Consider the following 26,783-nt stretch of genomic DNA (forward strand, 5'->3'; position numbering starts at 1 on the left):
ATGTCATAACAGCTGACATAACTTGTCATAGCATGGTCATAACACTGTCATAGACCTGCTGTGACATATATTGCGTTCTTTTTATGACTGGTTATAACACATACATAAGAGTGTAAAAACCAACAAAACCTACCACAGTAGTTATTTTATGGCTGGTTATAACACATACATAAGAGTGTCAAAACGCACAAAACCTTCCATACAAGGAAAAACATTCCATTAGACCATAGCCTACTTATCAACAACAGTATGTTTATGCTATATATATATATATATATATAAAAAAAAAAAAAATTAATTGACCATATTAAATGATCATTGTAATTGTGTACATATTAATGTCAGACATACACTTACCCCAATGCTCTGTTGCTGATGACTGGGAGCAGGACAAGACACCCTCTTTTTTACTGATGACTGATTTAAGGGCAAGTACATGATATGCCTATCTGGCTTATATGATTATGATGGTGATAATGCTTCTTGACAGTGTTATAAAGTGTATTTTCTTAGTCCAAGTAAAGTGACACAGGATGGTCATAATGCTTTTTGACAGTGTCAAGTTATTTAAAATATAATGAAAAAAAAAACGACTGTAAAGAAATCATTACAACAACAACAACGGATTTAAGAAACAAACTTTGAACTGAAAGGAAACTTCTCGAAAAAAATAATTTGAAGAAAAGACTTATGTAGGTGTCATAACCAGCCATAAAATAATGCAAAATATAACAGAACGTGTAAATATATATATATATATATATATTTTATTTATTTATTTAACCTTTATTTAACTAGGCAAGTCAGTTAAGAACAAATTCTTATTTACAATAACGGCCTAGGAACAGTGGGTTAACTGCCTTGTTCAGGGGCAGAACGACAGATTTTTACCTTGTCAGCTCGGGGATTCGATCTAGCAACCTTTTAGTTACTGGCCCAACGCTCTAACCACTATGCTACCTGCCGCCCCATATATGAGTCATGACAGTGTTATGACAAGTTATGTCAGCTGTTATGACATACTATGACTTGTTTATGACCGTGTCATAACATGTTATGACACTGGGTGTTAAGTAAAGTATTACCGAGTTAGGACATCTTGACCTGTTTTTCCTGTGCATACGCCACATTTTATTTTCCATCATGTGAGTGATGCAAGACTGCCAGGGTTGAGAAGGACTGATGGAAATAGAAATAGAGAGTGCATTGAGAAGTCCTGGTCACCAGCCACAGGGGATCCCTATTGGTCATAATGAACAGTGTGATACAGGAAAAAGCTGTCTCAAGAGCTAAACCAGGCCTGTTTAAGCCGTCTATTCACAGGACACAACTACAAAGGCGGTATGAGTAACCAGACCATGAGACTGACCCATTTTGATACTGATCCATATAATGTTTTATCCTGAGATGAGGTCTCAAAATAGACAAACTTCAAAGGTTTCCTAGTGCTCTTTTGTAACATAACCATTGAATAATAGGCTAAGAAATGAATGATTCAAAGATTTTCGGGGGAAACAGCCTCCACTGATGCGCACACACACAAAGACACCAGTCGCCTGACAGCACATTTTCAATCACAGGTAATACGCAGCACCTGATGATACTCTACATGTGAGTTTGCGCCGTAATACTGCACACCTGATCCCCTGAAACCAATTCAGGGTGGTAGTGCATCTCAGAAGGTGGCAATTTCTTTCAAAACTAGTTCAACGTCACCACACACTGTAGAAGCACCAATCTGTGTCGTCAGTGTGTGAAGCTCAATTACTCTGCCCTCATCCCTCCACAGAAGGACTATAATCACTACCTGCAAAGAACTAATTCAGACCGCCAACATTATCATCATCCGTCACACCCGACTTGACCGGCAGCTCCTATAGAGCTCAACTTTGTGGAAACTGAAATCAGTCAACTTCCTTCAAAACACCCACTGAGGATGAATTGAGGTGGGAGGGACCAGAAATGGATGCCATTAATGTTTAGACTTATAGGGGTATAAGTGACAGCTGGTCATAACTAATAAGAAAAGGCAACAGTATATGGGGAACCGGAGAGACATCGCGCTGGGCAAAAAAACTTGTTGAAATCAACGTTGCTTCCACATCATTGTAATAAAAAATAAATAATCTATGTGAAGACATTGAATCAATGTGGGAAAAATTATTGGATTTCGCATTAGTTGACAACTCAACCAAATATAAATGAAAACTAGATGTTGAACTGACGTCTGCCCGGTGGGATCCCTGGCTACGGTCTTTCAATACTGTATATTATTGTCCTTGAACCCTTCCTTTGATATGACCCTGGTAGGTGTTAGTAATATGACGGAAACTATCCAGTCCAAAATTGTGTAGTTAGTCCGCACTCAAAAAGGAGATTCAAGGTTTCTTTTTAGTATTTATTACATTCAGGAGTGAGTAGATAGACAAACTTTTTGGCCTAAGCCTTCATCAGTGTCATTCAGCGATTCGGCGGCAGTGCACGCCCCTCCTCCTCCTCCTATCCCCCTGTGTGTATGTTTACTCACTTTTCCATGATTCAATTTGAGGACCTTTGGAGTGGGTGCCGTCCTCTGGTTTTCCTGTTTCCCCAAAAATCTCTCCTGGGTGCAGTTGATCGAACTATTCAGTCCTTTCATAAATCAGTAATCATGAATGACCTGACCAGGAAAAAGAACAGGCCCAAGTTATATCCTCTGTGGGACCAATAGTTTTTCCCGGACAGATCAGATAGTCAGTAAAATCTCCAGGCTCTAGTCCTGAAGGAAAGGAGATGTGTGAAGGAGGCAATATTACTGGTACTGACTCAGGCTTTCCTGGGTTCAGAGGGAGAACTATAGTGTGCTGTGATGCCTCTGTGAATCTGTTACTGCTGTTCTCATCCCCCTGCAGTTCCTCTTACATAAAGCCTCTGACGAGGACCAGGATGTCAAATGGCCTAATTAAGACTAAGATAACTGCTGCCGCTTGGCAAATGGAAACTTGCTGCAGCCAGCAGAACTCTCTTTCAAAGAGCAGTGTCACGTGTCATCACTGTTGGAGCTATTGATTGGTGAGTTTAGTCTCCTAATTTAAGGACACCAGGAATAGAAAACCACTAATGGAAAAACATGCTGTCCAACTTATTTTGTTGTGAGGCTCATCATTCTCTGACGTATACCTATTTATTTTCCTCAAACTACACATTTATACGGGCAAATATCAGCAAAACAATTTTCCATCATTACTGGGAAGCACTGGGGTGACGTCTTTGTCCCTTAAATGGTGAGGTAGAGAAGAGAATAGAGATTTACAATCATTGGAGTACAATCTTAGGGATATGGTTCAGTATGTTGCAGGCCATATCTGTCACCTGTTCACCTCCGTCACTACAAGACAAACCAATCCCACTGTCTTAAAGGCCAGATGTGTAACAGAGACAGGACACAGGGGCCTGTGTGTGTGTGAGTGAGACCATGTCTGGTCCTCAACAGCCTAATGAGTCTGATGTGTCGTTTGCATGATTGAATTGGTATTTTAGTCACGGTGCGGGTTACTTCCTTCCGCCTTGACTAACCTGTACCCCGGCACATTGACTCGGAACCGATACCCCCTGGATACAGCCCTGTTATTGTTATGTACATTTCTTGTGTTACTTCTTGATTTGATTTTTTAAACGTAGTTTTAGTAAATATTTTCTTAACCAATAATGCAGTTCAAGAAATAGAGTTAAGGGCTTGTAAGTAAGCATTTCATTGTAAGGTCTACACCGGTTGTATTCAGCGCATGTGACAAACACAATTTGATTTGATTTACTAGAGCAGCCATGTCCACCTCTAGTTTGACCCACATTCTGACGAAGATGAAAGTCAAGAACTTACTCTCTGTTGCTCTTTCACTCTCTCTCTTGCCCTCTCTCTTCCTCTGCCTTTCAGAAGAACAGAAGCAGGGCTGGCAGGCAGAGTGGGAACAGAAAGTGTAATTGGAGAGGTGTGCATTACCACAGCTCTTTCAAGTGAAGGGGGACTATCAAACAGTGGCATCCAATTGCAGGAGTAAATTCCGCTCAATGGAACTGATTTCGCAACATGAATATGCAGACAATGTTGATAAGGTATAAACATTTTACTCTTCAAATTAATTAACTTCCAATTTATTCCACAAACCTATGCATGCACAACGTTAATGATAGACAATCTCTGTGTGTAGCCTAGACGGTAAGAATAAGAGGCCATTCCATTGTCTATCTGGCTGAATTCTGTGAAAAATGCAAGCTTGTCATATAGGAATAATGTACCGTAAAACTTCTAATAGCCTGGGCATTTATTTGCTTCAATCACTGAACACAACTGGCGCTTCTATTTGAGCCTGGCGTCTATTTCCTTCATGCACACAACTTTTGCTCAATAAAATGTTGAAAAGACTACCAAACTGTTTATTATGACCAGTAAAAACACAACAAATCTATCGTAGATCAGACTAGGCGGCCTATCATACAGCACCCAATTTCGCGCTTCAGCAGCAATCTCACTCATTGCCCCTCTTATATGCACCACAGTTGAGCCAACCATGTCAAACCACACCGATGTCTCATCCAAGCAATGATGTTGCTCTCCATCTTCTTTTGCGCAATCTTTACGGTAGCCTACTCAGAAGCAATTCATTAAGACCCAGCGTTTATTTGAAACAGGTGTTTATTGGCTGAAATGTGTGCCGATGCCTTCCTATTAAAAGGGACAGGCAGCTATTTGACACAGCATTTAAATTGACGTTTTACAGTACGTGACTCAAGTCATGACTACTACCTAGTGTAGAATAAGTGGCAAGAGCCGAGAGACAATGACAGGTCCCTTGAAGACACACAGGTGAAGTATCTCTAATGAATGTCCTTGCAGAGTGCTGTTCCAGCTTGAAATTACTATGGCTACCAATTACAAGTAGGAGGAAAATGACACTTTTTATCCAAGCATTAATTACTACATGGATGCGTCTATCTTAATGTAGGAAACGGCTTGTGAAATTCACCTTACTCTACACGTTGGGAGGCAAGGTCGTTGCTCTGTGTGGAATGGCCGTACAGTGATGCTACCAAGCGACTAGCACCTTGGGATGAAAGAATGGCATGTGTGGGAGGAAAGGGACAGAAATAGGTATTGTCTCTCTCTCTCTCAAACAAAAACACTCTGTCATCTTCAGATAATCTGTGTAGTGCCTGACATGAGGCAACAGAGAGGTATGAAAAGTGACACTAGTGATTTAGAACTAGCATAGGGCGTCCCTGCAAGAGCCAATGTATTTTTTAAGAGTGGTGCGATGTACTGGCTGGTTGACAAAACTCATATACACCGAACAAAAAATATAAAAACGCAACATGCAACAATTTCAAAGATTTTACTGAGTTACAGTTCATAAAAGAAATAAGTCAATTGAAATAAATTAGGCCCTAATCTATGGATTTCACATGACTGGGAATACAGATATGCATCCGTTGGTCATGGATACTTTAAAGGTAGGGGAGTGGATCAGAAAACCAGTCAGTATCTGGTGTGACCACCATTCGCCGCAACTCCTTTGAGTTGATCAGGCTGTTGATTGTGTCATGTGGAATGTTGTCCCACTCCTCTTCAATGGCTGTGCGAAGTTGCTGGATATTGGCGGGAACTGGAACACGCTGTCATTGATCCAGAGCATCGCAAACATGCTCAATGAGTGACATGTCTGGTGAGTATGGGACATTTTCAGCCTCCAGGAATTGTGTACAGATCCTTGCAACATGAGGCCGTGGAACATGAGTTGATGGCAGCGGATGAATGGCAGGACAATGAGCCTCAGAAACTCATCTAATCTCTGTGCATCAAAATCGCCATTGATAAAATGCAATTGTGTTTGTTGTCTGTAGCTTATGCCTGCCCATACCACAACCCCACCATGGGGCACTCTACTCACAATGTTGACATCAGCAAAACGTTCGCCCACGACCCCATACACGCCGTCTGCCATCTGACCGGTACAGTTGAAACAGGAATTCATCTGTGAAGAGCACACTTCTCCAGCGTGACAGTGGCCATTGAAGGTGAGCATTTGCGCACTAAAGTTGGTTACGATGACAAACTGCAGTCAGGTCAAGACCCTGGTGAGGACGACAAGCACGCAGATGAGCATCCCTGAGACGCTTTCTGACAGTTTGTGTAGAAATTCTTCAGTTGTGCAAACCCACAGTTTCATCACCCAGTGTTTCTAATGTTTTGTACATTCATAGTACAAACTACCAAAAATATTTAACAAAATCAACCTACTTTTCTGTAAAAATATAAATGAATCTAATCATATTCCGCCAAATTGGGAGTTTTAGCTGCCTGGCGAAAGATACTGTACATTGAATGTTGACTACAAAATCGCTCTTGAAAACACACTTTGTTCTTGCCTTGTCTATTGGGACACACACAGCCATTGTCAGAATTTCACATGAAACAGATGATCTACTCTATTCATGTTACTTCCATCTACCATTATCAGAGGTCCCACAAGCTAGTCTGAAACAAAAATATCCAAAATGTTTTCATTTATTTAACAAATATGATAAAAACCAGGGTACGTCAATGACTGATTAGGGATCCTTTCACGATGCCAAAGGTAAATGTTACAGAAAAGTATGAGAAGTGCCATCAGTGAGTGGTTTCCCATTTAATGTAGAGCATAATACTGAATACAAATGACAGGTACTCCTTTTCAGTCAATGTTAAAGTGATATCTTCGAGGAGACAGAGGTTACAAAAAAGCCATAAAAAAAATGCTACAGACTGCAAAGACACACAAGGACCTGAGATTTTTTACAAATATAATACATGTGTTTCACTGTGTTGACTTCACTTGTTTGCTGAATATGCCCTTGTAGAAAACACAACACTTACATTCAATACAGGAGCATTTGAGTCCAGTCTATGCAGTGGTTTGGAATGCAGACAGGTAATTTAAAAGATACATGCGAGAAAGTATAGTTGGGGTCTTTTGAACCCTAGTTGCCCTTTAAAATGACACAAACAAGTGGCACTGACTACAATAATACAACTCATCACATGAACATCCACAGCACCAAAATAAGACGTTTTTAAATAATAAGTACAGTACAAAAGCAGTAACACAAAAACATGTAAATGTCATAACCAACAGAGCCCAAAATAGACAACAATTAACTTGACAAGCTTTTAAAGAAAAAAAAGAAAAAAAAGACAAGTGATTCTGTTTCACTCGACAAATGAAAAGAAAATGCATGACTTTGGCTCCATCACACAACAACAGCAGCAGATGACCTCTCCTATTGCATTTTGTTTTATATGGTCTGGAGTGCATCGACAAGTCTGGAGTGGCATATCCTTATTCTTGGCTTCACAACACAGTGTACTCAGGTTGATGTGTTAGAGCAGTGGATTCCTTGCAGGAAGTGGAAATCTGATTTGTGGAATCACCTTCAACACTTTGCCTATGAAACACACCGTGAGTTAGGATTCATTTAGCACTTCCTAAGGCTTCCACTAGATGTCAACAGTCTTTACAAAGTGGTTTGAGTCTTCTCCGGTAGAAACTGACCGAAAGAGAGGCTTGGAAAGTTGGTCATAGGGGGAGTGCCATTACTACTATGACGCGGGCGCCCATGGGTAGCCTTTTGTTCCGAAACATTTAGTAAGACAATGCAATCGTCCGCCTTGAATATTATTGAAGCTCTGATTGAAAAAGGCCCTAAAGATTTATGTTATACAATGTTTGACATGTTTGAACGAACGTAAATATATATTTTTTGCACATTCGTGACGACAAGTCCCGCCGCGCTTCAGTACATTATGAGTAGCCTTCGAAACGCGCTAACAAGAAGGAGCTATTGGGACATAAATTATTAACTTTTTCGAACAAAGCTACATTTGTTGTGGACCTGGGATGCCTGGAAGTGCCTTCTGATGAAGATAATCAAAGGTAAGGGAATATTTACAATACTATATTTGATTTTAGATGGTTCCAAGATGGCGCTAACATGTATCGCCTAGCCTATTTTTCTGAGCATAGCACCTCGTTTATTGCAAAGTGTGATTTCCCAGTAAAGTTATTTTTAAATCTGGCAATGCGGTTGCATTCACGAGATGTTAATCTATAATTCTTTGAATGACAATATTACATTTGAACAATGTTTTCGAATAGTAATTTTGTAAATTGTACCGCTGATTCACCGGAAGCATTTGAGGGAAAATATTTTCTGAACGTCACGCGCCGATGTAAAATACTGTTTTTATATATAAATATGAACTTTATCGAACAAAAAATGCATGTATTGTGTAACATGATGTCCTAGGAGTGTCATCTGATGAAGATTGTCAAAGGTTAGTGCTGCATTTAGCTGTGTTTTGGGTATTTGTGATGCATCTAGTTGCTTTGAAAATGGCAGTGTGATTTTTTTTGGCAGGGTACTCTCCTAACATAATCTAATGTTTTGCTTTTGCTGTAAAGCCTTTTTGAAATCGGACAACGTGGTTCGATTCAGGAGAGGTGTATCTATAAAATGGTGTAGAATAGTCATATGTTTGAGAAATTGACGCGATTCCACTGGCTGTTGACTAGGGTGGTTCCCAGACAGGTTAAAAGCTTCCTCTTTTTTGATGAAATAGGGAACAAAAGTGGGTCAGTGTGTACAGTCACTATGGTGTCTGCGTCTCACTTGAAAAAAACCTTGTGTGTGATTGGGTCAAGTATCTGTAGGTGTAGCCTATCAGCAGTCTCATCATCCCTCACCTCTACCCTCTCCCTCTTTTCTCTCCATTAGGCACTCAGTGGGATGTCCTAGTGGGTGCCAGTGTGTCTTGCCTCCTGCCCACTCAGCCTGCCAGAGAGTCCAGAATTGGCAAACAAAAGCTCCCTCAGATTGTCACCGGGACGTGAAGTGAATGGGCACTGATTATTAACCCTGACCTAGTCTCAAACCGGAGGGTGATAAAAAGGGAGTCACTAAAAGTCTAAGCCGTTGGGGAATTGTTTTATGATGGTCATACCATGGATCATTTAGCTATATGATATTGCATTTTAGGACCTTTAGATATAAAAAATATATATACTTTTTGGGGGGATAAAATATTGAATTTGGCCTTTACTACTATAGCCCATAGAAACGCATCAAATAATAACATTCATATATGGCAAAAAAGACAGTAAAAAAACTATATAATAAGGTTTTGAAGTGTCTGTCCTATATGTAGGAGATATATGAAAACTCAGGAAATATTTTTTTTGTTGTTGACACATTTAACCCCTTATTGTTATTGGCACAAAACTACCTCCATACTTCCATTCATTTGTATGAGTTACCTTCAGATGAGTCCTGTGACACTTGTGGGGGTCGTAGAGTAAAACATATTAGTTTCTAGGCACTACAGACTTCTTCGTGAGAAGACCGATTTTCAGGATGTCTTATGGTCTGACAAACACCGCTGTAGTTCGGCCACCTTCCACTGCAGATACGGAAGGCCAACATAGACAGATGCAGTGGATCGAGACGCAGCACATGCAAAAAACATATCTCTATGTTACTTAGATTGACGCTTAAAGGATTAATGGTCCACATTGGTTATTAGCTACCCACTTGACATTAGTGGAGTGAGTGAGACGCCTTGTACTATCTGTATTGCAAACCAGCCCAGCATGGGGCTGGAGTGGGAGCGGCGTTTACAGTAGCAGTGGCACAGTACCAAAGTGGTTCTGGTTCCAAAACGTTTGTTGCCAAACTAAAGCCTTTTTGGAGTTTTGTTGTGACCCAGAAAGTTGTATAGCAAATATCTTATTTCTCTCCAGAACCAAGTCTTGAACCAAGACTTACAATGAGTTCACCACACCCCACCAGTTGGTCTAGGTCCACCATTTTGGAAAACACCTTAAGAGGTATCAACTAAGTCATCGGGTATGGGCGTATTACAGTTTCCATGGTAGATACACCGGCCCGTCACAGTGGTAATAGAGCTGGAACACGCCCCCATATCCGTGCTCCCTCCACCAGGTGCACAGTTGGCGGTTCCAGCCACAAGCCAGTGAATGGAACAACCCTGGGTGTTCCATGCTGATCATGGTGAAAAAGTCCAGGTCGCCCCTGAAGTGGTACTGGTCAGCCAGCAGGGACACGTTTCTGGGCTCCAGGAGCTAGTTGTAGAGGGCCGAGGTCCGCATGGCCCCCAGGTCCAGCAGCATCACGCCACTGTTGAAGCCCGGCAAGCCGTCCGGAGTAAGCTCACCCACATGGGACTGAGGGTTCTCTTTACGGTACTGCCAGAAGGTGTGTCTGAAGGGGACACAAAGGAAAGTTTAGAGAAATAACCATTGGTTGTTCAGTAAAGCAGGATGTTTAGAACAAGGTAGATAAAGCAATGTAGAGGTAGATCGAGAGGTAGTGTAGAGAATATGTATTTTCCTTGTGTGGGAGACCGAGAGATGGCACTGATGGAAAATTGGGAGCAAAAAGTTTGGCACAATTGCACCTGCACTTTAAGTCAATTAAAATATTAAAACTTATGGACCTCCGTCTCCACAAAGATATATGGTTTTGAGGGAGTAAAGTCTTGTTGACTGTTCCCCTTGTCCCCTGTGCTGGCTCTGGATTATTACCTCTGGAATCCATCTACTTTTGATTTACATCGCTATTTGATTACCCTCACTGATTCTCCCTCTGCCCAATGAAAATCGATCCCACCTCCCCCTCCTTGTTTGCTGGCTAGCTATAACTACTAGGTCCTCTCCCCTCTCTCGGATGGGGCCCAGCCATCAATCTGTAAGTCTCCGCTCTCGCTTTGCTTTTGATCTGCTGGCAAGGGCTTTGTTTAAGTTTTGTTCTGTGGGTTCCTGCCGGTGCTGGCTAGTCTCGAGTTGACAGGCTCTGGCTTGGTGCTTATGCCGACCGTGGTGGTTGGCTAGGGCCTAGGCTAGCTAGCGTGTTAAAAAAACAAATGTTAGCTGGCTGGATAGCTTGCCGGGTTAGGATAACTAGAGAACATTCTTTGATAACTGGTTAGATGGCATTAAATAAAAGTTTAAATAAAATGATGTGGACTATATACACAACAATATGTGGACACCCCTTCAAATTAGTGGATTCGGCTATTTGAGCCAAACCCGTGGCTGACAGGTGAATAAAAGTGAGCACAAAGCCATGCAATCTCCATAAACAAACATTGGCAGTAGAATGGCCTTATTGAAGATCTCAGTGACTTTCATCGGATGCCACCTTTCCAACAAGTCAGTTTGTCAAATTTCTGCCCTGGTCAACTGTAAATTATGTTATTGTGAAGTGGAAACATCTTAAGCACGTAGCGCGTAAAAATTGCATGTCCTCGGTTGCAAAAATCACTACAGAGTTCCAAACTTCCTCTGGAAGCAATGTCAGCACAATAACTGTTTGTCGAGAGCTTAAAGAAATGGGTTTCCATGGCCGAGCAGCCGCAAATTGACTAAAATCACCATGCGCAAGGCCTAACAATTGCTGGAGGGGTGTAAAGCTCGCCGCCATTGGACTCTGCAGACCTCATCCTCACATACAACACCCGTTCTGCCAGTCACATTCTGTTAAAGGTCCCCAAAGCACACACATCCCTGTGTCGCTCGTCTTTTCAATTCGCTGTAACAAGCTGCAACAATCACTCAAACTGGACAGTTTTATCTCAATCTCTTCATTCAAAGACTCATTCATGGACACTAACAGTTGTGGCTGCTTCGCGTGATGTATTGTATCTACCTTCTTGCCCTTTGCGATGTGGTCTGTGCCCAATAATGTTTGTGCTATGTTTTGTGCTGCTACCATGCTGTGTTGTCATGTGTTGCTGCCTTAGGTCACTCTTTATGTAGTGTTGTCTCTCGTCGTGAATTGTGTATGGTCCTATATTTTTTATTTTTAATCCCAGCCCCCGTCCCTGCAGGAGGCCTTTGCCCTTTGTGGTAGGCCGTCATTGTAAATAAGAATTTGTCCTTAACTGACTTGCCTAGTTAAATAAAGGTTAAATAGAAATAAAATAAAAACTAGTTCTCTGGAGGGATGAATCATGCTTCACCATCTGACCATCCAATGGCCGAATCTGGGTTTGGCGGATACCAGGAGAACGCTACCTGCCCCAATGCTTAGTGCCAACTGTAGGTGGAGGACAAATAATGGTCTGGGGCTGTTTTTCATGGTTCAGGCTAGACCCCTTAGTTCCAGTGAAAGGAAATCTTAACGCTACAGCATACAATGACATTCTATACGATTCTGTGCTTCCAACTTTGTGGCAACAGTTTGGGGAAGGCCCTTTCCTGTTTCAGCATGGCAATGCCACCCAGCTGGACTCACCTGTTCCCGCTTTCTCCCATTGTGCTACTTACAAAATAAAATCATGGGAATCAGTAACAGACACTTTGTTGATCACTATGGGGAACTACGCTAAGCTTCAATGTAAAATTATGTGACCAGTGAAATGAAGCCTACTTTTGATGCGTATAATAATGCAAATCAATATGTTACAAATAGTTACATCCCCACCCCCCCCCCCCCCCTTAAAAGCCCAGTGCAGTCAACATTCTGTTGTTCCTGTGTTTTGTATCATATTGTACAAAAGCTGATGAAACTAAAACAGTAAGTTTTTTTTTTTTTTAAGTGTTTTTTCAAGATAATTGCTTGGTGAAAATACAATCTACACAGGACCTTCTACTTATGGCACCATACTGTATGGCTGCCGTCTTGTGAGCTTTGTCATTTTGTGATTCTTTTGGTGTTTATCTTTAGTTTTTTGGCAGTAAAATGTATCCGCTATAATTTCTTATGATCAACAATAATTTTTGAACATCAGATCGTCAGTTACAAACCTCAATTTCGGCTTCAACTTTAACTCATCTACCTTGGGCTACCCAAGAGAAAATGCTGCTGAAAAAGAGGCATTAGAGGGGGAGTCTTGGCGAGAGTAAGGCAAAGGGAAAACCTGCCACCACTTCCCTCCATTCTATTGGCTTGATAATAAAGATGGATGACCTATTGTGGATTTGCCAGCAACGGTAATCTCATAACTTCAACATTCTCTGTTTTTCCGAAACATGGCTTTTGGACAAGATACCCCCTATGGCTATCCAACTCGATGGCTTCTCCATTCACCTTGCGGACAGGAAATTGGATTCAGGAAAATCGAGAGGGGGAGGGGTAGGCCTCTTTATTAACAGCAAATGGTGCACTGACTGTAGCGCAGTGGAAGTCTCAACCCATTGTTCACCCGTTTTGGAATACCCGATAGTCAAATGCGACCCTTATACCTTCCCGAGAGAGTTTTCAGCCGTTATTGTGACTGCTGTATATATTCCACCTAAGGACAAGAAAAACAACAAGCTGGCACTTAACGAACTGTACGAGGCTATGAACAAGCAGGAAACCATGCACCCGGAGGATGCTTCCCTTGTTGCCAGTGATTTTAATTCCGCGTCAAGACATGTAATGTCCAACTTCCGTCAACACGTCTCCTTTGCCACTAGGGGCGATAAAGTCCTAGACCATTGTTACTATACCCACAAGCAAGCATAGAAGGCTTCAGCAAATCAGATCATGTCTTTATAGCTATGCTACAGGACTGCTTTGCTAGTGATCACTGGAATATGTTCCGCTACTCCGCTGATAGCGTCGATGAGCTAACCACCTCTTTCACTGACTTCATTAGGAAATGCATCGGCGACATTGGCCCAAAGTGAAGGTTTGCTGCATCCCCAATCAAAAGCCCTGGATTAACAGAGTTTTTGGCGCTAAACTAGAAGGACAGGGCTACTGCACACAAGGCTATGGCTACGAACATGTACAAGAAGTCACAGGGGTGTGTCCTTGGTCCCCTTCTTTACACCCTCTTCACCCACGACTGTGTGGCCATGCATGACTCCAACACCATCATCAAGTTTGCTGATGACAACGGTGGAAGGCCTGATCACCGGCGATGATGAGACAGCCAACAAGAAGGTGGTCAGTGACCTGGCAGTGTGGTGCCAGGACACAAACCTCTCCCTCAACATCAGTAAAACAAGGGAGCTGATCGTGGACTACAGGAAACGGAGGGGGCGAGCACACCCCCATCCACATCACACCGCTATAGAGGGTGGTGCGGACAGCACAGCACATCACTGGGGCCAAACTCCCTGCCATCCAGGACCTCTACACAGGCGGTGTGAAAGGATGTCCGGAAAATTGTTAAAGAATCCAGCCACCCAAGACAGACAGTTCTCTCTGCTTCCTCACGGCAAGCGCTACTGGCGCAACAAGTCTGACACCAACAGGCTCCTCAACAACTTCTACCCCCAAGCCATAAGACTGCTAAATAGCTAACGAATTGGCTACACAGACTATCTGCATTGACCCTTCCATTTTATTTATATTTTTGCACTGACTACAGATCTTGGTTTGAGCGGTGCACAATTGGCCCAGCGTCGTCCGAGTTAGGGGAGGGTTTGGCCGGCCGGGATGTCCTTGTTTCATCACGCTCTAGCGACTCCTGTGGTGGGCCGGGAGCATGCACGCTGACATGGTCGCCAGTTGGACGGTGTTTCCTCCGACACATTGGTGCGTCTGGCTTCCGGGTTAAGCGAGCAGCGTGTCAAGAAGCAGTGCGGCTTGGCAGGGTCGTGTTTCGGAGGACGCATGGCTCTCGACCTTCGCCTCTCCCGAGTCTGTACGGGAGTTGCAGCCAGGGGACAAGACTAACTATCAATTGGATATCATGAAATTGGGGATAAAAACAACTAGTTTTAAGTTTTCCCCTTCCCACCCAGACAGTCCTATCAACATTTTTGCTTGAGAAATAGTTTTTGGCTAAAAAAGCCAAATTTGGTCAATTTTAATTGAAAACTATTACAGTAAGTTAGTTAAATTTTAACCCAGACATGATTTAATATTGAGACACAAAAATGGCTGCATTGGGACATTAAGGACATTTTAACTAAATAAATACTTTGTCATGACGATTTGTTCCAGATAGGTATACCATCTACTGGCTGATTTTGCGATCTGGAGTGCAGGTAATTGTTTTAACCTGTTAGGGCTAAGGGGCAGTATTGACACGGCCGGATAAAAAACGTACCCGATTTAATCTGGTTACTACTCCTGCCCAGAAACTAGAATATGCATATAATTATTAGCTTTGGATAGAAAACACTCCAACGTTTCTAAAACTGTTTGAATGGTGTCTGTGAGTATAACAGAACTCATTTGGCAGGCCAAAACCTGAGAAGATTCCATGCAGGAAGTGCCCTGTCTGACAATTTCTTGCCCTTCTTGATTATCTCTATCCATTACAGAGGATCTCTGCTGTTACGTGACACTTCCTACGGCTCCCATGGGCTCTCAGAAGGCGGCAAAAAGCTGAATCGTGGCTTTGCAGGCTCTGGCTGAAAAAAAGTAGCGCGTTTGGGTAGTGGCTGGTTACAGTACTGTGAGACTCAGGCGCGTGCCCGAGTCGACCTCATGCTTTGTTTTCTTTCGTCTGTTTACTTAAACGCAGATTCCCGGTCGGAATATTATCGCTTTTTTACGAGAAAAATTGCATAAAAATGGATTTTAAACAGGGGTTGACATGCTTCGAAGTACGGTAATGGAATATTTTGAAATGTTTTGTCACGAAATGCGCCATGCTCGTGACCCTTATTTACAATTCGGATAGTGTCTTGAACGCACTAACAAAACGCCGCTATTTGGATATAACGATGGATTATTTTGGACCAAACCAACATTTGTTATTGAAGTAGCAGTCCTGGGAGTGCATTCTGACGAAGAACACCAAAGGTAATCAAACTTTTGTAATAGTAAATCGGAGTTTGGTCAGGGCTAAACTTGGTGGGTGTCTAAATAGCTAGCCGTGATGGCTGGGCTATGTACTCAGAATATTGCAAAATGTGCTTTCCCCGAAAAGCTATTTTAAAATCGGACACCTCGATTGCACAAAGGAGTTCTGTATCTATAATTCTTAAAATAATTGTTATGTTTTTTGTGAACGTTTATCGTGAGTAATTTAGTAAATTCACCGGAGGTTTGCGGGGGGTATGCTAGTTCTGAACGTCACATGCTAATGTAAAAAGCTGGTTTTTGATATAAATATGAACTTGATTGAACAAAACATGCATGTATTGTATAACATAATGTCCTAGGTGTGTCATCTGATGAAGATCAAAGGTTAGTGCTGCATTTAGCTGTCTTCTGGGTTTTTGTGACATTATATGCTAGCTTGAAAAATGGGTGTCTGATTATTTCTGGCTTGGTACTCTGCTGACATAATCTAATGTTTTGCTTTCGCTGTAAAGCCTTTTTGAAATCGGACAGTGTGGTTAGATAAAGGAGAGTCTTGTCTTTAAAATGCTGTGAAATAGTCATATGTTTGAAAAATTGAATTTTTGTATTTTTGAGGAATTTGTAATTCGCGCCACGCCTATCATTGGATATTGGCGCAGGTGTTCCGCTAGCGGAACGTCTAGATGTAAGAGGTTAACTCAGTGTCTACAGTCAGAAAACAATGGCCTCCCAGTAGAGAAGCTCTGCCAAACTCTCCTTGACTGCTGTGGAGAGGCTCAGGCACTGTCAAGGAAGACTTATCCACATCCCTCCAATTCAGAGAAACTCCCTCCTCTACTTTGGAGCTGAAAGCTGTCCAGGTAAACAACCAGGTGATCGCAACCACATCTCAAAGTCCTCCTGGAATTAACTTCTGCTCTTTGAAGCCCCGGGAGGCACCTGCAATGTTACACCTCCTGCTTTTTATCTGTGTAACCTCCACTCAGGACTTTAGCTTGAAAAGCCACAAGAACAAGAAAACTTATAAGAAACAGGGAGAACTGAAAGTCTAACCAATTGTTTTGTCTCCACTACCTGATTTGGTGAACTGAGAGTTTCTGAGTTACTGTACTGCATCTCCATTCCATGGGTTGTCTTTAAAGTGCACCAGGTTAACTTGTGAGCTCTACCATGAAATAGTAATCCCAGTAATACAATGACTGAAACCTTTTAAATCAAAGGATCAAAGTTTTGATGCTTAAGAGGAAGAGGACGATGAATTTGCAGGGCCACCACCTTTGCCTGGCGAAAGTTAAAATACATAATGACCTTGTCAACAATCTTTGCCGCACAAAGCGGCCTTCACTATGAGATGAGGATCTAAAAGCGGAATACGAAAGGTGAACCATCACAATTACCAGCCAAATCACATGAACAAAATCTTTCAGCTCAGAGTTTTCTACTGGCGTCAAATGTCAACCTCCCAATGCAGTGTTTGTCCCTTTTTAAAATGCTTCTTGGAATCATTTATCTTATTGACATCATGTGTCAACAAAACAAGGGAAAGCATAGGTGTTTTGGTGAAAATGTTCTGGCCTGGTGGTTTTCACATCTTATTTATGAGAAGGCACTTGTTGTGCCTCAATCCAGATCTTGGAAACCATCCTTCTTTCCTAAGTCAAGTTAGGCAGAGTGCTACTTACACTCAGCCACATATTTGGGCCCTCTGCAATCGACTAGGGCAACATTGACACAGCCTTTCACATGGCTGTTTGAGACCAGGCTTTACGTTGAATAGGAAGCCATCTTATAAACGGCACTAAGACTGCAGTGGAGGAAAACCCTGGCCTATACCAACTGCTGAGCTAGGGTCAAGGTGAGGAGTGAGCTACGAAGGGGGAAGTACACTCCCCTACATATGTATTCGGACAGTGATGCTAACATTTTAAATTTGGATCTCTACTCCAGCAATTTGGATTTGAGATCAAATGTTTTATGAGGCGACAGTAAAGAATGTAAACTTTTAATTTTAAGATATTTTCATACACCTGTTTGACCGTTTAGAAATGAAAGCAATTTACATGTCTAGTCCCCCCCATTTGAAGATGTTATAAGTATTTGGACAAATTTCACTCAGTGTATTAAAGTAGTCCAAAATGCTGTATTTGGTCTCATTCCTTGCACACAATGACTACATCAAGCTTGTGACTCCACAAACTTGTTGGATGCATTTACAGCTTGTTTTGGTTGTGTTTCGGATAATGTTTTGTCCAATAGGAAGTGAATGGTGAATAATGCATTGTGTCATTTTGGAGTCACTTTTATTGTAAGTAAGAATCATGTTTGAACACTTTGACAAGAATGTGGACACTACCATGATTATGGATAATAATAAATGAATCGTGAATGATGATGAGCGAGGAAGATTGAGGGACAAAGATCACACCCCCCAAAAATGCTCATCTCCTCCACTCTTTGTAATGTTGAGAGGTAGCATGCGTTGTTGAAGCCTCACATCATTATTCATGAGTTTGCTTAAATCATGGAATTATCAGGGTTGACTTTAAGTGTTCAAAAACATCTTTTCTACTCAGAAAGAAAATTACTCCAGTCATCATTAGTCATTGCGTGCTAGGAATGTGGGACCAAATACTAAACTTGACTACTTTTGTACACTATAAGTGGTATTTGTCCAAATACTTGACATCTTCGAAATGGGGGGACTAGATCTATATTTCTAAACGGTAAATCAGGTATGTATACAACATCTAACAAAAGGTGACAAAAAAAGGAGACATTTGATAAAAAATGGTTTTGCGTCAGTGTCCAAATACATACGTAGGGGAGAGTACAGCGTGGGGTTAGGGTTGGAAAAAATTCTATCTTGGTGGCTGACTGAAAATGTCCACAAGGTAACATGCATAAACACACACCCACAAGTATGCAGTACACGCACTTCTGTCCACTTAAGTAATTCCAATCCTCTGATGAGGGAAATTGCAATGTGAAAATGACTCATTTTAAAGTCCTCATGTCCAAGGACGTTAACATCACAGTGACATACAGTACCAGTCAAAAGTTTGCACACACCTACTCAAAAGGTTTTTCTTTATTTTTACTATTTTCTACATTGTAGAATACATATGGAATCATGTAGTAAGCAAAGAAAGTGTTAAACAAATCAAAATATGTTTTATATTTGATATTCTTCAAATTAGCCACCCTTGCCGTGAAAGCTTTACACACTCTTGGCATTCTCCCATCCAGCTTCATTAGGTAGTCACCTGGAATGCATTTCAATTAACTGGTGTGTCTTGTTAAAAGTTAATTTGTGGAATTTCTTTCCTTTTTAATGCGTTTGAGCCAATCAGTTGTGTTGTGACAAGGTAGGGGAGGTATACAGAAGATAGCCCTATTTGGTAGAAGAACAAGTCCATATCATAGCAAGAACAGCTCAAATAAGCAAAGAGAAACAACAGTCCATCCATCGTTAATTTCTTAAAGTAAGTTCAGTCAATCCGGAAAATGTCAAGAACTGAAAGTCGCAAAAATCATCAAGCGCTATGATGAAACTGGTTTTCATGAGGACCGCCACAGGAAAGAAAGACCCAGAGTCACCTCTGCTGCAGAGGATAAGTTCATTAGAGTTACCAGCCCAAATAAATGCTTCACAGAGTTCAAGTACCAGACACATCAACAGTTCAGAGGACACTGCATGAAATCAGGCCTTCATGGTCAAATTGCTGCAACGAAACCACTAAAGGACACCAATAATAAGAAAAGACTTGCTTGGGCCAAGAAACACAAGCAATGGACATTAGACCGGTGAAAATCTGTCCTTTGGTCTGATGAGTCCAAATTTGAGATTTTTGGTTCCAACCGCTGTGTCTTTGTGAGACGCAGAGTAGGTGAACGGATGATTTTCGCATGTGTGGTTCCCACCTTGAAGCATGGAGGAGGTGGTGTGATGTGGGGGTGCTTTGCTGGTGGGCCTTGTCAGTGTGTCGGGGGGCTAGGGTCAGTCTGTTACATCTGGAGTATTTCTCTTGTCTTATCCGGTGTGAATTTAAATATGCTCTCTCTAATTCTCTCTTTCCCTCTTTCTTTCTTTCTCTCTCTCGGAGGACCTGAGCCCTAGGACCATGCCTCAGGACTACCTGGCATGATGACTCCTTGCTGTCCCCAGTCCACCTGGCCGTGCTGCTGCTCCAGTTTCAACTGTTCTGCCTGCGGCTATGGAACCCTGACCTGTTCACCGGACGTGCTTGTTGCACCCTCGACAACTACTATGATTATTATTATTTGACCATGCTGGTTATTTATGAACATTTTAACATCTTGACCATGTTCTGTTATAATATCCACCCGGCACAGCCAGAAGAGGACTGGCCACCCCTCATAGCCTGGTTCCTCTCTAGGTTTCTTCCTAGGTTTTTGGCCTTTCTAGGGAGTTTTTCCTAGGGAGTTTTTCCTAGCCACCGTGCTTCTTTCACATGCATTGCTTGCTGTTTGGGGTTTTAGGCTGGGTTTCTGTACAGCACTTTGAGATATCAGCTGATGTACGAAGGGCTATATAAATACATTTGATTTTGATTTGGTCAGTGATTTAGAATTCAAGGCCCACAACCAGCATGGCTACCACAGCATTCTGCAGCGATACACCATCCCATCTGGTTTGCACTTAGTGGGACAATCATTTGTTTTTCAACAGGACAATGACCCAACACACCTCCAGGCTGTGTAAGGGCTATTTGCGCAAGAAGGAGAGTGATGGAGTGCTGCATCAGATGACCTGGCCTCCACAATCACCTGACCTCAACCCAATTGAGATGGTTTGGGATGAGATGGATTGCAGAGTGTAGGAAAAGCAGCCAACAAATGCTCAGCATATGTGGGAACTCCTTCAAGACTGTTGGAAAAGCATTCCAGGTGAAGCTAGTTGAGAAAATGCCAAGAATGTACAACACTGTCATGAAGGCAAAGGGTGGCTACTTTGAAGAATCTCAAATAAAAAATATATTATGATTTGTTTAACACTTTTTTGGTTCCATTTGTGTTATTTCCTAGTTGTGATGTCCTCACTATTACTCTACAATGTAGAAAATCGTCAAAATAAAGAAAAACCCTTGAATGAATAGGTGTGTCCAACCTTTTGATTGGTACTGTAGACAAATGGTTGAGTTAACATGTTCCCTTATAGGAATGGAACACACACACACACAAAATACTAAAACAAAACAAAAAAATAAATAAACTCTGTTCAGGCCCATCCATCTACATCAATTGAGCGAAATGTGCATGAAACTATTTCCAATAAAAGCTTTACAGAAGAGCCCAGAAGGAACTGTTCAAAAGGGGACAGCATGGTTAATGTGCCAAGACACGCGTTTACAATTACAAGTGTACCAGAACATTTCACCACTCACTTCTCCATGTCAAATAGTTCTCTGCTGTTTTTCAGCCCAAAATCTAAAAGCAACAGAAAAACCAGGATTCAACATTTGATTAAAATGAACTCGATGCATGTAGATGAGGGGGTACAGGCAACGAATATGTAACCAATTCGCATGAGGCCAAAAGGGCCTGGGTGTTGGACTTAATGGCTGAATTGTCATTCTTTGCCTTTGAGACCATAGTACTCTACTTGGTACATGAAGTAGGTCAAGATTCGGAACAGTCCACTGTCGGCGCTCTCATCTGCTGTTTCTTTGTGAGTTCATAGGAAGACACCAGGCTGTGGCGTGAAGCCTCTCAAAAACAGTAGCATGACAGAACGTCAGGGATGATCTGTAACGCTCCTCATTCAAATCTTGCCTCCACATTTTTCAGAGCATGGAACAACCAGATCTCACAGAGCAGATTAAATATGAGTCGGAGATGGGGAATACTGTTTTTACAGAGATAAAAAAAAAAAAAAAACGCTTGTTCTCTGCATTGCATTGCTGTTCGGCAGATTTTGCTATGCCTGCAAAGAGTGTTTCAATAAGGAGAAAGAAATGGGGTTATAACAAGAATATAAAAAGAGTTGGAAATTGGCAGGTGAAAACGTCCACACCTTTAATAAAACATTCACGCTATATTCCCGACCAATTATCCTTTGACAACGTGACGCACGAAAACAGAACCCCCTCTAAAAAAAAAAAAAAAAAGTAATATTTTGATTCATCCAGAAAAAGGCCAAAGGGGTATGTAATAAGAAACTACTTGGCCGGTGGAAACATCAGCCTACACTTCATACGCATTCACATTAAATTATGTACCAACCCCCTCAGAAGGAAATTACACCTTGGTACAAAAATAACCCCTCGACCACAAACACAGCATGAGTCTGTCATCAAATCACATAGGTCTACAGTATGTGTATTCTCTGAAACAACCAGAATTACAGGTAGGTAGGTCTGATTTCTCTGACAGATGGCTCTTTGACAGTGCAGTGAGGAAAATAGTATTAAGACCAATCAGAAGCTAATGATTATAGCACTCACGATGACCTTGGTAGTTAAGTGGATGCTGTGTAGTCATTCTGTGTGTCAAGAACATTCAGGAAATGACACGAGATAAGAATGCTGTTCATTGACTACAGCTCAGCATTCAACACCACAGTACCCTCCAAGCTCATCATTAAGCTTGAGGCCCTGGGTCTCGACCTCGCCCTGTGCAATTGGGTCCTGGACATTGACGGGACGCTCCCTGGTGACGAAGGTAGGAAACAACACCTCCACTTCACTGATCCTCAACACTGGGGCCCCACAAGGGTGCATGCTCAGCCCCCACCTGTACTCCCTGTTCACCCATAACTGCGTGGCCATGTACGCCTCCAACTCAATCATCAAGTTTGCAGACGACACAACAGTAGTGGGCTTGATTACTAACAACAAGACAGCCTACAGGGAGGAAGTGAGGGCACTCGGAGTGTGGTGTCAGGAAAACAACCTCTCACTCAATGTCAACAAAACAAAAGAGATGATTGTGGACTTCAGGAAACAGCAGAGGGAGCACCCCCCTATCCACATCGATGGGGCAGTAGTGGAGAAGGTGGAAAGTTTTAAGTTCCTCGGCATACACGTCACAGACAAACTGAAATGGTCCACCCACACAGACAGTGTGGTGAAGAAGGCACAACAGTGCCTCTAACATCAGGAGGCTGAAGAAATTTAGCTTGTCACCTAAAACCCTGACAAACTTTTACAGATGCACAATTGAGAGCATCCTGTCGGCTGTATCACCGCCTGGTACGGCAACTGCACAGCCCTCAAAAGCAAGGCTCTCCAGAAGGTGGTGTGGTCTGCACAACGCATCACCGGGGGCAAACTACCTGCCCACCAGGACACCTACAGCACCCAATGTCACAGGAAGGACAAAAAGATCCTCAAGGACAACAACCACCCAAGCCACTGCCTGTTCATCCCACTACCATCCAGAAGGCGAGGTCAGTACAGGTGCATCAAAGCTGGGACCGAGTGATAGAAGTTGTTTTTCAATCTCAAGGCCATCAGACTGTTAACCTGTTAGGGCTAGGGGGCAGTATTGACACAGCCGGATAAAAAACGTACCCGATTTAATCTGGTTACTACTCCTGCCCAGTAACTAGAATATGCATATAATTATTGGCTTTGGATAGAAAACACCCTAAAGTTTCTAAAACTGTTTGAATGGTGTCTGTGAGTATAACAGAACTCATATGGCAGGCCAAAACCTGAGAAGATTTCATGCAGGAAGTGGCCTGTCTGAGAAGTAGTGTTTCATCTTGGCTCTTTTTATAGAAAACTGAGGATCTGTGCAATAACGTGACACTTCCTACGGCTTCCATAGGCTCTCAGAGCCCGGGAAAAAGCTGAACGATATCGAGGCAGGCTCTGGCTGAAACACTTTATCGCTTTTGGCAAGTGGCCACTCAGAGTACTATGGGCTTAGGCGCGTGCCCGCGTCGACCGAATGCTTTCTTTTCTTTTGTCTGTTTACCTAAACGCAGATTCCTGGTCGGAATATTATCGCTTTTTTATGAGAAAAATTGCATAAAAATTGATTTTAAACAGCGGTTGACATGCTTCGAAGTACGGTAATGGAATATTTAGAATTTTTTTGTCACGAATTGCACCATGCTCGCCACCCTTATTTACCCTTTAGGATAGTGTCTTGAACGCACGAACAAAACGCCGCTGTTTGGATATAACGATGGATTATTTGGGACCAAACCAACATTTGTTATTGAAGTAGAAGTCCTGGGAGTGCATTCTGACGAAGACAACAAAGGTAATAACATTTTTCTTATAGTAAATCTGACTTTGATGAGTGCTAAACTTGCTGGGTGTCTAAATAGCTAGCCCTGTGATGCCGGGCTATCTACTGAGAATATTGCAAAAATGTGCGTTCACCAAAAAGCTATTTTAAAATCGGACATATCGAGTGCATAGAGGAGTTCTGTATCTATAATTCTTAAAATAATTGTTATGCTTTTTGTGAACGTTTATCGTGAGTAATTTAGTAAATTCACCGGCAGTGTTCGGTGGGAATGCTTGTCACATGCTAGTCACATGCTAATGTAAAAAGCTGGTTTTTGATATAAATATGAACTTGATTGAACAAAACATGCATGTATTGTATAACATAATGTCCTAGGGTTGTCATCTGATGAAGATCATCAAAGGTTAGTGCTACATTTAGCTGTGGTTTGGGTTTATGTGACATTATATGCTAGCTTGAAAAATGGGTGTCTGATTATTTCTGGCTGGGTACTCTGCTGACATAATCTAATGTTTTGCTTTCGTTGTAAAGCCTTTTTGAAATCGGACAGTGTGGTTAGATTAACGAGAGTCTTATCTTTAAAATGGTGTAAAATAGTCATATTTTTGAAAAATTGAAGTAATAGCATTTCTAAGGTATTTGAATAACGCGCCACAGGATTCAACTGGCTGTTGAGTAGGTGGGACGCTCATAGAGGTTAAACAGCAATCACTAACTCAAAGGCTGCTGCCTACATACTCGAAATCATTGTCCACTTTAATAAATGGATCACTAGTCACTTTAAATAATGCCACTTTAATAATGTTTACATATCTTACAGTATATACATATGAGATGAGTAATGTATCTTATACCATCTATTTCATCTTGCCTATGCCGCTCAGCCATCGCTCATCCATATATTATATGCACATATTCTTATTCCATCCCTTTACATTGGTGTGTATTAGGTAGTTGTGGAGGAATTGTTAGATTACTCATTAGATATTACTGCACTGTCAGAACTGAAAGCACAAGCATTTCGCTACACTCGCATTAACATCTGCTAACCATGTGTATGTGACCAATAACATTTTATTTGATAAATGGTCCATAATTGAGCTCAATCAGTATTACTTTCTAATAGGCTTTTACAAGGATGTCTTCTTACTCCAGATCTCCCCTGTCAAACCAAGGTTGTTTTTATAAAGCAGCCGAATTCTGATCTTTTTTTTTCACGAATTGGTCTTTTGACCTATCAGATAAGCTCTGAAAAAATCTGATGTGAAGAGATCCGATGTGATTGGTCAAAAGACCAATTCGTGGAACAAATATCAGAATTGGGCTGTCTGTGTAAACACAGCTTAAGTTGACTATGGACGTGTTGAAGTAAACCAGATCTTATAGTTTATGGCTTATAGTTATTGTCTCTGGTACACAATGGTCTGGCTGTACATCCAGGTGTTACGTAAGCGGGGCTACTGGGCTTTAAAACATTAAGGATGAGACAGGAAGAACATGTTTTCCAGTAATTAACTTTTCATTGGAGGGACGTGTTGTGAATGAGGACGAGGAGGGCTGTGCACTCCTGCATAACACGTTTTCTGTTAGCAACAAACAAGATAAGGAGCAGAGACCCTTCTCAGCCCTCTCACTCATTCGGAGATCACCCGAGGTGGTTACACAAACAAAACAGTATTCATTCACAAATCCCTTTGCATGCATGCACACAAACTATTTATATTTTTGCATGAACATACAAGGTGTATAACAGCAGAAAACGAACTGTAGGAATATGATGCTAATATTCCTAGTGTATCTGTAATACTGGAAAACATCCCACAATCACATCATTAACATTTGCTGCCTACTGTCGTTACTAAGCATTTAAGGGCTGGCGGCAGATAAATCCTACAAAATAGTTGATATTCAACAAGACAAATTGCTTTTGGGATTAAGCAGATTTATTACAATTAAATTCAAGAGTTTTTTTTGCCAAAAAACCTTGGGCCTTTGTCTGACAAACTAAATACACTGCTGTAAAAACATTTTATTTCCCCCCCCCAAAAAGCTGTCACCCATTTTCTTGTCCCCTTTTCTTCCCACAACTTTAGCTGACTTGTTTTACTGATTCTACTTCAGCCTGTTGAGTTATGCTGCCACCACGACTTGGACAAACACATCATCGCTGCCTGGGAACACACACAAATTGGAAAAAATACTGGGTCTTGACGTAGGTCCTCGTGGGATACGGTAAATCCTAGAGGCCAGTACAACTGTGTGCAGTAAGTTATGTGGACACTTGTCCGTTTGTGTACATCCAGGAACAGAGAACATTAATGGGGGGGGGGGGGGGGTTCCCCCAATGAGTGGCAACAGTGGCAGGTCTACGGTGGGAGCAGAGACAGGGATCTGTTTGGAGAAACTGGAGCCCTCTGCGACCTGCCAAGAATGCTGGGGTTCCCCTGAAATATAAACCCTCCCTCTGCTCTGGCCCAGGCAGACAGCATCTCTACTGGAAAAACACTCAGAGACACAGCGTTAGGACGATAACCTCTCTATGTGAACACCAGTGTAACCCGAAAAGAGGACCAGAAAGGCGAGCACAGGATAGACAGGGCTGGAGTCTTCACTTCCATGGGGGACAGACAACAGGAGATATACATGTGAGACAAGGGGACATGAGTGACACAAAAAAACACTTTATACACTATATACAAAAAATCCACCAGAACCGATGTCTTCAACAACAGACTGCTTGAGTACACACAGTGACCATATACAGTTTGGCATGAACTGCC

General features: G+C 41.9%; 1 non-coding gene across 2 annotated transcripts in view; it reads right to left on the minus strand.

The window, feature by feature from the left end:
• Positions 1 to 5,352: 5,352 nt before the first annotated feature.
• Positions 5,353 to 26,783, minus strand: part of LOC106613663 (uncharacterized) — an 80,852-nt gene continuing 59,421 nt past the window's right edge. For both annotated transcript variants that reach the window (XR_001330536.3, XR_006756908.2), the window contains exon 3: positions 5,353 to 10,290. This is a non-coding gene — a transcript (uncharacterized LOC106613663). The remainder of the gene's footprint in view (positions 10,291 to 26,783) is intronic.

This window comes from Salmo salar, chromosome 10, assembly GCF_965601325.2.
Source record: "Salmo salar chromosome 10, fSalSal1, whole genome shotgun sequence".
Lineage (NCBI taxonomy): Eukaryota > Metazoa > Chordata > Actinopteri > Salmoniformes > Salmonidae > Salmo > Salmo salar.